At 35.7% G+C, this 12,498-nt stretch overlaps 1 long non-coding RNA gene across 1 annotated transcript in view; it reads right to left on the bottom strand.

Moving 5' to 3' along the window:
* Window positions 1-2,150: 2,150 nt before the first annotated feature.
* Window positions 2,151-12,498, bottom strand: part of LOC109340012 — a 19,161-nt gene continuing 8,813 nt past the window's right edge. The window contains exon 4 of the long non-coding RNA XR_002106740.1: window positions 2,151-2,161. This is a non-coding gene — a long non-coding RNA (uncharacterized LOC109340012). The remainder of the gene's footprint in view (window positions 2,162-12,498) is intronic.

Genomic DNA, 12,498 nt, shown 5'->3' with positions numbered 1-12,498 from the left:
AAAAATAATATTTACTGGTTCAATTTCCTTAATGAAAATATCCTAGATGCTAAACACATAATGTGCATATAAAAAATCAATAAGCAAATTCAAGAAACACAATAAAACAAGTAAAGACTGAAATTAAAAGAGATAAAGTGATAGAAGAGTGTGCCAATGAATTTTTTCTTGGTTCATTTGCGGGTCCACTTGAAAACTTTATCCAGAACTCTCCTTATGATCTCGGGAGATTTTCTTCTCTATGGAATAAACTGTATGTTACGAACACACTTCCAATGAACTTTACAAATGCTTCTTTCTTGGCCCTAGAGTCACTCAAGTCGGTTTGACCTCCTACACATCTCTTGGGATACTCAATATCTACTCATGCTATGGCCCTAGACGTTTCTTCCTCTCAACCAATACCTTTGTAAAGGAGAAGACTCACTACCTAACCTTGACTAGGTTTTTACTCCAATTCTCTATACCTAGTGAATTTCAATTTCATTTGGCTAGTAAAATATGAGTTATATGCACCTAATTGAACATTGGACTCAACTAAAAACCTAAAGAAACAAATCTCACAAGAACCATAAATTCTAAGTGAAGATTGATGCAAGGTTTGTGTGTATGAAAAAAAGTTCACTCTATGAAAAGAATGTAAAAGTTATTCCTTTTCACTCTTGAAACCCAAAGAAACTTTAACACTCTTTTAACACTCTATAATGTGGATAGATGATATGTCTCATTTTATATAAATAAAATTTTAAGCATTTTGAGACTTCTATCCTAGATTCACCTAACCTAGACTCAATCTAAGCAAGCATCTTAGGACTTCTAAAAAACATAAAAGCTTTTCCCAAGACTACGATGCCCTTTAGTCTTAGCATGTTGTTTATAGAGTTGTCTTTATCTTCAAGTTTTCCTAAAGTCTCTATCTTCATCAGAACCACATGAGTTGATCATACTTATAACCTTTGACTCTTATTTCAATGTCAATCCCCCCGTTTTGATGATGGCAAACTTTGAATGATATCAATCGTTTGACAAGCTTGATGGTGATCAACTTTATGTTTGCAAGGGTTGTAAAATCATATGCGCTGACCCCTCACATTGTTCTTCCCCTCAATTAATGCATGAGGTAGTGTGTAGGGTAGCTCAAATCTTTCTTCGCATTTATTTAGGTGCGGAAGCATCATATATAACCTGCAAAACTCAAACAACACTTTCTCCCCCTTTTGACATGATAAAAAAGAAATGATATAATATGAACAATATAACCAGAAGTAAGAAAGATTGAAAAATATGTTTAATGTCTAAATCAATTTCAAAGTTGTATAGTTAATTAAGCAGTTTAAGAAAATTAAACACATGCACAATCTACTACAAATAATCGATTATCATATGCCAACAATCGATTATTCTACTAAATAATCAAAAAATGGCAAAAGTACTAGCAATTTACATGACAAATTTAAGAATGACACTATCCATTTTGCAAATATGACAAGTAGCAGCAGAATAACCGGACCAAATTTTCAGAGAATAAAATATACAAGGGAGAAATCTCTAACATACATGGATAGCGTATGCTCGAGGTTAGCGGTTAAAAAGATTACGAGAGCCAAATGAGATATTTCATATTGGATAAATGAGACTACTAGGGGGTCGAAGATACAACATGTGACCACTAGGGGTCAAAAACACAAAAATGAGACAACTGGGGGGGCTATGTGCGAGGGTGAGACGTTGGCGGGTCAAAGATATGAAAATTATACCAATAGGGCATCAAAGGTAGATCACGAGACCAGTGGGGGCCTGGTTACAAAGAGGACCACTAGAACGCACAGATAATGTGGAACTCTGGTCAAAAGTAAAAAGAGACCATTGGGGATTAAAGGCATAACATGAGACCATTGAGGGGCCTAGGTGCAAGGAGGACCACAAGAACGCACAAATAATGAGGAACTCTGGATCAAAAGTTAAAAGAGATTACTAGGGGTCAAAGGCACCACACAAGACCACTAGGGGGCCTGGGTGAAAGGAGGACAACGAGATGCACAAATAATGATGAACTGTAGATCAAAATTAAAAAGAGACTACTAGGGATCAAAGGCACAACACGAGATCACTAGGGGCCTGGTTCTGAGGAGTAATAGTAGAACGCACAAATAATGATGAACTTTGGGTCAAAAGTAAAAAGAGACTATTGGGGGTTATATAAACAACACAAGACCACTAGAGGATCTAAGTGCATCGAGGACCACGAGAATGTACAGATAATGTGGAACTTTGGTTCAACTAGAACATCAATGTGAGGGATGGAAAAAATATCTTTCAATTTGGCTTTATTCAAATTTCTGCAGTCTACACACATTCTCAACTTCCCTCCTTTCTTGGGTACCAACACCACATTATTCACTCATTCTGTATGTCTAGACACTTCTATAAAACTTGATTCCAATTGTTTTGTCACATCTCCTTTTACCTTCAATGACATATCTGGGCACATTCTTCTCAACTTTTGTTTCTTTGGTTCAACACTTGAATATAAATGAATCTTATTAGAGAGTATGTTAGGATCCAACATCGGTCATGTACTTACAAGACCAAGCAAAGACATCCATAAACTCTCTGAATAGATTTATCATTTCAATGTGTTCTAGATTGTCCACCATTATAAGCTCCTTCTTATCTTCTTTAGTCCCCATATTGATTAGTTCCACTTCTTCAGTGTTCACAACATACTCCCTCTCGACATATTCCAACAACCTCGAGAATTCCTCTACATCTTCTTCCTCTTCATCCGACTCAATGGGATCATCATTCCGTATCGTGGATGAATTAATCGATAAATTTTCAATTACCGTATTACTGGATAAATTTTCTTCAAACGTTAGGTACATGTATTCATTCATGAAGTGTTGGGAGACGCAAAGGGAGTCAAAGCTTGCACGTTCATATAGAAGAAAGTAAGAAAGTGAATATGGCAATGGTGAGAAATGGATTAATAAGGTGAATAGTCATACAAATTATCAAAGATATTGTTCAAGTGAATGATTTACTTATATGAGGGATAGGTTTCTCCAATACTCCATCCTGCTTCTTCCCTCGATTCAGACACCCACTCTTCTCTTCTAGCAAAGCTTTGTAGCCCAACCCGAACTTATCATACTTTTCAGAAACGAATATGAATGACTAAGTGCCTTATAGGCATGTGCCAATCCTTTTCCTTCCTCATACCCTTTGGTAGCCATGATTTGAGTCACAACCTAGTTCACTTCATGCATGTGACCCTTCTCTTCACACTGTTGTCTGGCGACTACCTCAAAGCTATTCAAGAAATCATCACTATCACTAACACTCTCCACATAAGGTATCAATATGGACTTCAAAACTAGGATCTTCTCTTCCCCGTTTACAGTAACCACCAGACCATCCTTGACAAATTTTATTGTCTGATATAGAGTGGATGGCATGGCCCCTACTTCATGGATCCAAGGTCGAGCCACCAATATGATTTATGTATTATACGTGTCCATTACGAAAAATAACACCTGAAAAACACTAGGCCCGATCTCCAATGACAACATTATCTCACCTAGTATGATTCTCTAATTTCTATTAAAGGCATGTACAATCATCTGCCTTGGAACAACCTCATCTATGTTATCCCCCATAGACATCAAAGTGGACTAAGGCATGGCATTTAAAGATGACCCTTCATCAATCAATATCTTGCCCACAATGTGACCTATACACTTAGCTGTTATGAGTAAAGCACATGAGACTTTCTCTAATCATTGTTGGGTAAACACAAAGTATAAAACACCTAGAGGAGGGGATGAATAGGTATAGCATATTTCTAATGTGACTCTTCTAGTTGATTGAGAATATTGAAAAACAATCCAAAATAATCGATTATCACACCAATCAATCGATTGCTATCAGCTGAAATAATCAATTACTATCAGTAATATTTGATTATTCTGATTCTTTGAAATCTTGACCAAAATGTTTCTTGCAAAATAAGTTATCTAAAAAATAATATTTACTGGTTCAATTTCCTTAATGAAAATATCCTAGATGCTAAACACATAATGTGCATATAAAAAATCAATAAGCAAATTCAAGAAACACAATAAAACAAGTAAAGACTGAAATTAAAAGAGATAAAGTGATAGAAGAGTGTGCCAATGAATTTTTTCTTGGTTCATTTGCGGGTCCACTTGAAAACTTTATCCAGAACTCTCCTTATGATCTCGGGAGATTTTCTTCTCTATGGAATAAACTGTATGTTACGAACACACTTCCAATGAACTTTACAAATGCTTCTTTCTTGGCCCTAGAGTCACTCAAGTCGGTTTGACCTCCTACACATCTCTTGGGATACTCAATATCTACTCATGCTATGGCCCTAGACGTTTCTTCCTCTCAACCAATACCTTTGTAAAGGAGAAGACTCACTACCTAACCTTGACTAGGTTTTTACTCCAATTCTCTATACCTAGTGAATTTCAATTTCATTTGGCTAGTAAAATATGAGTTATATGCACCTAATTGAACATTGGACTCAACTAAAAACCTAAAGAAACAAATCTCACAAGAACCATAAATTCTAAGTGAAGATTGATGCAAGGTTTGTGTGTATGAAAAAAAGTTCACTCTATGAAAAGAATGTAAAAGTTATTCCTTTTCACTCTTGAAACCCAAAGAAACTTTAACACTCTTTTAACACTCTATAATGTGGATAGATGATATGTCTCATTTTATATAAATAAAATTTTAAGCATTTTGAGACTTCTATCCTAGATTCACCTAACCTAGACTCAATCTAAGCAAGCATCTTAGGACTTCTAAAAAACATAAAAGCTTTTCCCAAGACTACGATGCCCTTTAGTCTTAGCATGTTGTTTATAGAGTTGTCTTTATCTTCAAGTTTTCCTAAAGTCTCTATCTTCATCAGAACCACATGAGTTGATCATACTTATAACCTTTGACTCTTATTTCAATGTCAATCCCCCCGTTTTGATGATGGCAAACTTTGAATGATATCAATCGTTTGACAAGCTTGATGGTGATCAACTTTATGTTTGCAAGGGTTGTAAAATCATATGCGCTGACCCCTCACATTGTTCTTCCCCTCAATTAATGCATGAGGTAGTGTGTAGGGTAGCTCAAATCTTTCTTCGCATTTATTTAGGTGCGGAAGCATCATATATAACCTGCAAAACTCAAACAACACTTTCTCCCCCTTTTGACATGATAAAAAAGAAATGATATAATATGAACAATATAACCAGAAGTAAGAAAGATTGAAAAATATGTTTAATGTCTAAATCAATTTCAAAGTTGTATAGTTAATTAAGCAGTTTAAGAAAATTAAACACATGCACAATCTACTACAAATAATCGATTATCATATGCCAACAATCGATTATTCTACTAAATAATCAAAAAATGGCAAAAGTACTAGCAATTTACATGACAAATTTAAGAATGACACTATCCATTTTGCAAATATGACAAGTAGCAGCAGAATAACCGGTGTAGATAGTATATAACCAAAGATAACATACATTAGTCATTCATGAATGCACAAAATGATAGAAATCAAAGTTCATTGCAAATACACCATAAACACACAAAAATGAGAAGTTCAAAGATTACAAACACATTTGACATTACCAAATACAAGTTTAAAAACAAAACACTAGTTTAAAACACACACACACACCTAGACTCTAATCTAACTAGGACAAGCTAGACATTCCTAAGCTAGATTATTCTTGAGGTGGAAGTGGTGATGGTAGACAGCCACCCACGGTTGGCACAATAAAGAGAACATGATCAAGTTCCTGGGTGATCCTTTCTTCCCATCTCTTGAACTTTGCTATCATGACATCCTTTATGGATTGAAAATTCTTGTCAATACGGTCATTAAGACGTTGTTCCATGGCCTCCAGATGAGTTAACCCAATAGATGGTTCTTGAGGAACATTTGAGGTCTAGGTTTGTGGTGGATCAGGGTTCTGCTCAGCTAGATTTGTATCTTCTTCCTCACCACACATTCCAAATCCACAATGGTATTGTGATCTTCTTGATACATCCATATTGCATCATACTTCTATATATATCCATTTTTTGAATTAAGTTTCCACCTACCAAATACTTGCGGGAATCAATAGCCATTATATCCACATCATATGTATCAATCCCTACATGATCAATCACACGTGAGATAAAAATCCTATACGCAAGAAGCCTTGAAGAAGACGACACAATCCCATACATGACCTCGAGAATCTCAGCAGACTAGTTGACCATAATATCCTTCTTAATTGCAAACATTAACTTATAGTCTTTGATGGTTGGCTGAGCATGGTTAGTGTTTCGCTGAACCAAAATGTTTTCTACCTAGTAATGAAGAAGTCTGTTCTTTACCGAAAATGATCTAACTTTAGTAGCTTCACCTTGCACACAGTAATGCGGTTTTCTTAGGCATGACTTATTCATATCTTCAGTATCATATGAGTTCCATGACTCATCGTGATAATCGCCTAAAGGAGACCCATCAATAGAAAGTCCTCGAACTTGCAAAAATAAATCCGCATCCAAAGTAAATACCCTTACCTTAACCAAACTAACATAAGCATCATCCTTAAAATGAAAGTTACTGTAGAACTCCCTAACTAGAGAGGGATAGACATTACCATTAAGTTCCAAGAAATTAGTAACTCTTTGTGCCTCTAGTTGATGGGGAAATTCAAATTCTTGCTGCACCATCCAGGATAAGTCAACATACCTAATGTAGGTTTGTTTTCTTCCATATAGTTTGGCCAATCTCTTAGCTTAGAGAGTGGGAGAGTAGTAGGGGTCACTCCGTGTAGTGGTTCTGCCACTTTTGGCAGTGGATGAGCCACCAACTTCCGAAGTTCAGGTACGTTGGGCTGTGTGTCACACGTTTTGGCCTTCCATCACTCATAGTTTTAGATAGTAGATGGTCTAATCATTTGGTCATTCGATTTTTCAAATTTGGGGTAGAGGGTTCAAAAAATGGAAAATTGGGGATTTCAGATTTTAGGAACAATTGGAGTGATTGAAATGTAGAGGTGGAAGATATTAGAGTTGGGTTGCTCTAGTTTAGGTTTTGCACGATCAATTAGAAGAAATTTGTAGAAAGGGCCAAAGATTAGAGGAATTTAGGGTTTATACAAATTAACCCTAGAATGATTACTTGAATCGGTTTTACTACTATCGTAATTGATTGTTTGTACTCCTAATCGATTATCAATTTGAAAATTTTGTCTAGTTTTTAAAATTTCCCTAAGTAATCGATTATTGAAACGTTAATCAATTATTTTGCTACCATTTTTGCCCAGGTTGACATTTTGTCTCCTAGGTAATTGATAACACAGAACAATCAATTACTTGTAGTAAAATCACATATTTGAGTGTAGTTTACGTGGTTCTTAAGGGATGCTAAGATACAATTAGTATAAACCTATCCTAAGGGTATAAGACCCACTAACAAGCAAACAAAACAATCACGAATTGGATTAGATACAAGAATCATGCATTCAAATAGAATAACATATAAGCATACAACAGAATCATAGCAAAGTCATATACAAGAACCTAAAGCAAACTAACGTAGATATGATTCATCAAGAATTCCGAGTTCTCTGTGTAAAACAAAGAATGTATCCCTTGGAAGGGGCTTGATGAATATATTGGCTAGTTGCTTTGAGGTCTCCACAAACTCAATTTTGCAATCAAATTTTTGCACATGATCCCTAAGGAAGTGATGTCTAATTTCTATATGCTTAGTTCTTGAATGCAATTTGGGATTATTAGATAGGTTAATGGCACATGTGTTATCACACTTGATTGGTATTGTATCAAGATGTAGACTGTAGTCTAATAATTATTGCTTCATCCATAATATTTGAGTGCAACACAAACCTGCGGCAATGTATTTTGCTTTGGCGGTAGATAAAGCAACACAAGCTTGGTTTTTGTTATGCCCAAACACTTGGGAACTACCCAGAAGGTGGCAAGTTCCACTTGTACTCTTTCGATCCAACTTACATCTGGAAAATCGGAATTTGAGTATCCTATCAAAGAGAGTGAGGCATCTCTAGGATACTATATTCCAATGTTTATAGTTCCTTTCAAATATTTCATGATGCGTTTTAGAACTAAAAAATGTGACTCTTTAGGAGAGGATTGATATCTAGCACAAATGCACACAATGAACATAATATCGGGTCGACTTGAAGTACGATATATCAATGAACCAACAATACCACGATACTTAGTTACCTCAATAGCTTTTCCCTTTTCATCCTTGTCAAGGTAACAAGATGATGTCATAGGTGTAGAAGCTTCTTTTGATTTGTCCATATCGAATTTCTTCAAAAGCTCCTTACAATGCTTCGATTGGTGAACAAAGATCCCGTTGATGAATTGCTTTATTTTCAGCCATAGGAAGGAGGTGAATTCTCCCATCATAAACATCTCAAACTCTCATTTCATCAAATCTGAAAATTCTTTACACAAAACATCGTTAGTAGCACCAAAAGTAATGTGATCAACATATATTTGCACTAAAAATATATCTTTTTCAGAGTTAGATATAAAAAATTTAGTGTCGACTTTACCCCTTACAAACCCTTATTATAAAAGAAATGAGCTTATTCTTTCACATCAAGCCCTTGGGGCTTGTTTCAAACCGCAAAGAGCCTTTTTAAGCTTAAAAACATGGTTTGGATATTTAAAGTTTTCAAAACTGGGGGTTGGTTAACATATACGTCTACTGAATGTAGCCATTCAAGAAAGCATTTTTTCGTCCATTTAAGAGTTTGAAATTCATAATAGTTGCATATACTAATAGCATTCTAATGGCCTCCAACCTAGCACCATGGGCGTAGTTCTCGTCATAATCTATTCCCTCTTCTTGATTATAAACTTCAGGCACTAGTCTTGCTTTGTTTCTAATTATGAAGCCCGATTCATCCAATTTGTTATGAAAGACACATTTTGTGCCAATGATAGGATGATCACTTGGCTTAAGGACCAAGTCCCATACATTGTTTCGCTCGAACTGGTTTAGCTCTTCTTGCATAGCTATACCCCAGTGCTCATCCTCTAAGGCCTCATATAGATTTTTCAGCTCGATTTGTGAAACTAAAGCAACAAAATTGCATATATTACGTAAAGAGTTTTGGGTTACCACTCCCTTAGAGATGTCACATATCACTTTGTCGATGGGATGGTCTTTCTTTGTTTTCCACGCCTTAGGCCTATCCTAACGATCCTGACTTACTTCATGATCATTCTGCACCACTTTTTCCATTTCCACATATTTTGTATAAGCGTCTTCAAAAGCTCCTGAAACGCATCACAAACAATCCTTCTCTTCTCTTTTGGAGAAAATTCGTTAAAATGTACATGAATAGACTGTTCTACATTCATAGTGTGTTTATTATAAACTCTATAACATTTACTATGTGTTGAGTGACCTAGAAATATCCCCTCATATGCTTTTCAGTCATACTTTACTAATTGTTCTTTTCCATTAAGTATGAAACATTTACATCCAACAACATGAAGATGCAAGATATTTGGTTTTTGGTCTTTTAATAGTTAATAAGGTGTTTTCAAAAGTAAAGGCCTAACCAAGACTCTATTAATTTTGTAGCATGCGATATACACCACATCGATCCAAAAATATTTTGGAACCTTGCTCTCATTCAACATAGTCATAGTCAACTCCTCTAAGACTGGATTCTTCGTCTCAACCACTCCATTTTGTTGAGGGGTTTGAGGAGCAGAATATTGGTGTTGGATACCATGTTTCTCGCATAATTTATCAAATAGGTGGTTTTCGAATTCAGCATCATGATCGTTTTGAGTAAACACAATTTTATTATTAAATTGGATTTGAAGTTGTTTGGCAAGGTTTTTAAAAGTTTTAAAATTGTCGCTTTTTAAGGCAAGGAACAATGTCCACATAAATGTAGAAAAGTCATCAACTATCACAAGCGCGTAGCAGCTACCACCAAAACTCATAAGTAGAGATGGTCCAAACAAGTCCATGTGGAGTAATTCCAACGGCCTTGTTGTGGATATCACAGTTTTGGAAGAAAAAGAGTTTTTCACTTGCTTACACTTTTGACAAGTGTCACAAATGTCATTTGTTTTAAAATTCAGTTTTGGTAGCCCGACTACTAATTCCTTAGTTGACACTAGTTCTAGGTGTTTTAAGTGAATATGTGCTACTCCCCAATGCCAAACCCAAATATCACTTTCCTTTGAAATAAAGCAATTTGAAAATAAAGAAGTGATATCTTCCAAGTCAATCATATAAATGTTTTTAATTCTATCACCAATAAATTTAACTTTATTATCTATGCCATCGTGAATAATTCAACAATTATAATCGAAAGATACTTTGTTACCTCTAGCGCATAGTTGGCTTATGCGCAACAAGTTATGCTCCCACCTTTCTACGTAAAGGACATTGTTGATAATAGCGTGTGAAACATTACCCATCTTTCTGACTCCGAGTATTTTCCCTTGATTGTTATCGTCGTCTGTGACATAGCCTTTTACTTTGAGTGATAGTTCTAGGAATTTAGACCTATCACATATCATATGCCTCGCACAGCCGTTGCCAAGGTACCAATGTTGTCTGTGTGTTCGGAGGCATACCTACAAAAACATTTATGACACTTTTAAGTACCCAATTTTTGTTGGATCCATTTTTGTTAGTAACTGAGGGAGGTTGCCCCTTTTATATCCATACAAATTTACCACTAAGCACTCCATGCCTTCTTATATGGCAATAAATGGATGTATGACCATAAATTCCACAATAGAAACAAGTAGGCAAATTATTATGATGCATGTTATGAGTATGAGCAACTTGCTTCCTATATGAACTTCTTTTCTTAGCATGTTTATAGCCTAAACTAGCTCGGTTACCAATGTTTCCTGAGGTAGCAAGTATGTTGTCTAGGTTTTGACTACTATATGTGGATTTTGCAATTCTCTCCTTTAAAATAGAATTTTCAGCTTCTAAAGTTTTGTATCTTTCACATATAGGGGCTCAATAATATTAGAAGAGAAATTACATGAAGCATAAGCATAGACTAGAGCAAGAATCTCATTTTCTAGTTTTAGTTGATCTAATTCATGTTGCATTTCAACTAGTTTCTTTTCATGCAAAAGAATGACCCTTTTTCTATCTATGTTAATTCTAGAAAGCTTCTTTAATTCTTCATGTAGTTTAACGTAGGCACCATAGAGGTCATCATATGTAGGTGAATTTTCATAATTTTGATACGTACCAAAAATACCTAATTTTTATACCCTTTTCATGACACTTATCCAATGCAAAAATATGAAAATCAACTCAATTCAACACTTTTTATATAAATTTTGTGTGTTTGAAGAATATAATTTTTGATCATCTCTTGTCCAGATTTTCTTTGTGTTTCGTAGGAAATTGGACCAAAAAAAATGCTAAGGCTCGAAGAAAGAAAACTTACTTCACCTTGAAGAAATCAAACCAAAATATATGACACATGGGTGCTTAAAACTAAGCATGGTAAGGTGTATGCTTAATGTTAAGCATGACTAAGCAATTTGGTCTTGGTTGGAAGAAATTAAACTCAAAGAAAAGCACCTCACAAAGTTGCCCAGCTAAGCACAAAGTTGTCCAGCCAAACACCAAGCACTAGGCTAAGTCAACCAAGATGGTCAAGTAGGAAGCTGAGCATGCACCAAGTCAGGCAGGCTGCTCAAGTAGGCAGCTTAGGATGGACCAGGTTAGCCAGGCGCCTAACCCACCAGAAAAATTGTTGCTTGGCCTAGTAGAGTGGCTATGTCATGAATGATGTAACAAGCCAAGCAACCAGCCAAAGCTAGCTTCTGAGCCATGTTTATGACCTCATGCATGACACAAGCAAGTAGGAGGTGTCACCATGCATGTAACCTACTCACATTAGGTTGTCCAAGCTAGTTGCCATGGGTCAGACATAGGGGCCAAGTGGCCAGGAAAGGGGGCCAGGTGCCCCCCTAGTGTTCTTGTAAAAGGCTCTCCCTTTCCACACTTTAACACATTGTAAATTCCTTGTAAATTATTCTTCTTCCCATTTTGGTTCTTCCTCATTTTAGGTTGTTCTTAGGCTATTTTTAGGTGTGTAGTCCATAGAAATTTAGAGGGAATGGTGTTGACAAATGAGGAGCAAAAACATGATTTTGTAACCTTATTTGGAACCAAAGGCATCTAATCTTTGGATGGATGGCTAATGCTCCAAAAAATTGGACTACAGTATAACTTTCTTGTACTCTTCATCTTCTTCATTTAAGTAACTTATTTCTTTGCTTATTTTGATTCTTTAAGAAGTTCTTAATGCGGTTTTAGTCTGATCACCTAATATTTAATTTAAAGATCCAAAACATGCTTCTCTGAAAGTCTTGACAAGTGAACTAAAAAGTATAGCCTAGACC

This window comes from Lupinus angustifolius, unplaced genomic scaffold (assembly GCF_001865875.1).
Source record: "Lupinus angustifolius cultivar Tanjil unplaced genomic scaffold, LupAngTanjil_v1.0 Scaffold_126_1, whole genome shotgun sequence".
In the NCBI taxonomy this organism is placed as follows: domain Eukaryota; kingdom Viridiplantae; phylum Streptophyta; class Magnoliopsida; order Fabales; family Fabaceae; genus Lupinus; species Lupinus angustifolius.
Note: the sequence above shows the minus strand (reverse complement) of the source record. Positions and strands in the feature narration are given on the sequence as shown.